Source organism: Euprymna scolopes, chromosome 13 (genome assembly GCF_053919585.1).
Source record: "Euprymna scolopes isolate OS-2025 chromosome 13, ASM5391958v1, whole genome shotgun sequence".
Classification (NCBI taxonomy): Eukaryota; Metazoa; Mollusca; class Cephalopoda; order Sepiida; family Sepiolidae; genus Euprymna; species Euprymna scolopes.
In genome coordinates, this window is record NC_136494.1 from 80,244,077 (window position 1) to 80,246,164 (window position 2,088).

Here is a 2,088-nt window from a genome sequence, read left to right on the forward strand (position 1 = left end):
CAGGTATTAGCCCATTAAGCAAAAAAAAAAAAAATGACTAAGATTAATTTCAGACCAGTTTTCTGAAAGTGAAATATGACTTACGTATTACCTAACTGCGTATAGAAGTATCTCGGTCCGAAATTGAAGAGGTTGTCTTTGTTTAGTTTGGAACGGAAATATAAGTTTTTCTTTGTGATTGAGAACGTCGCCGTTATTTTTTGCACGCGTTGTCATTAAGTGTTCGTTGAGAGGTTAGGTCACATGTTTTTCTTCCGACAGGCGTATTCGAGTATGTAATCAAGTGATGCTGCTTCAGTAGTACTTGTAGAAGACTACGATCACATCCGTTAGAAAACGATGCCAAGAAAAAAAAAGGATGAAAACAAGCAAATTACAGATAGACTTTTGAATATTATCAAAAATGCTAATGAAACTGAACTAAAATGACAAATAAAAAGAAATATGATTTAATTGGAATTCATTATTGAGATGAGTATTATTTATTAATTTATTTCTTGCGCACTATTATCCTCATCTTTATTAGTTTTGTTTCCCGACGTTTCGGCCAACTATTCCTCTTCGGGGCTCGTGACGCAATGGATAGAGACGTTGAATCTCTACGTTTCCAGATGAGAATTGTCTGAAGATAGCGGTTTCAATCCTACCCCAAGCAGGCCGGAGGCTTATTGGCCAAAACGTGGTGAGACGACAACTATGGATGGCAGTAATTGCTGAGAATGCAGTTAGGAGATCCAGAGTTCCTATCCCATCACTGTTACTAGAGGAATAGTTGGTCGAAACGTCGTGAAACAACTAAGAAAAATGATGATAATAGTCCGCAATAAATAAATTAATAAATAAAAATAAATCTGAATTAATGATATTCTGTACAATTTAAAAAGCATTAAGTAGGGATGTGTTATTTCTAAAATATAGTAAGACTACCCTTTAGCATGATACAAAATGTTTTATTTGTCGTTCTCATGGTTGATACAGATAATGTCACGTGGTGCGTAAACGTATTAAGGCACGACCTTCTACAGAAAGCTGTTATTTGATGAATATACCGGTCTAAGCGCGATGCAAAAAAAAAAAAAAAGAGTATTAAGCGATATCATTATGCTGCATGTCGAGTACCTGACATATAACAATATCGGTCACTGAGTAAACGGATACGTACTTAAAACAATTGTTTTGAAACGCATGCTAAAGTAAACGTATTTGACAGGACTTGTGATTTCTAAAGTAGCCTATCTCTCTCTCATCACAATTACATCATTCTGTCTCTTATTTTACATTTCACATCGTTATTTACATAAGTTGTTAGCTCTTCCTTTACACGGTCAAAACATTTACGCATAGAAGTGTGAATGGTGACCAGCAAATAATTTATGCCAAGATAAAAGCAATATATAGATGGTCCGTTTGTGTAATATACAATACAATTATGTTATCAAAGAATATACGTTTAGCAAACTTAACCTTATCAAGAAATTAAGGCTCAACACAATTGATAGGAACAAACAAACATTAAATGGAATTTATATATAACTTTATTATATAATCAGAACAATAAGTAAACGTATAAATTTTTAAAAAATCCTATTTAGGCAATAACAATTCAAAGCTAAATGCTTCTCATCAGAAGAGAAGTGTCAAAATTATACAAAGCGTTCATATGGACAAAAACTGGTATAATAACATTTAGATATGAAATAATAACGAAGAAATAAGAAAATATGGTAAAAAATAGTAAAGGAATATTAAAAGTAGGTACAATATTATAGAGTACATTCTTTAGAACCTTGTATAGTTCTTTTCCCTATCTTCTAATTCGAAACGCCATAGCCTAATATTTATTTTCTGAATTTCCATTTCTACTTTTCCTTATTCTGGTGATATAATAAAGTTATATATAATTTATTCCTCATCTTTCATTTAACACACATACACACACGTGTGTGTGTCTGAGTGTGGCCTGACAAGGTCATAAGAGAGACAAGCAAGCAAAGAAAATCCCTGAACAAAATTCATTCCAAAGCAGCAAAACTAAAGCTAGCCTGCCAGGACATTGTATACAAATGTAGGCAAATTTGGGTATAATTT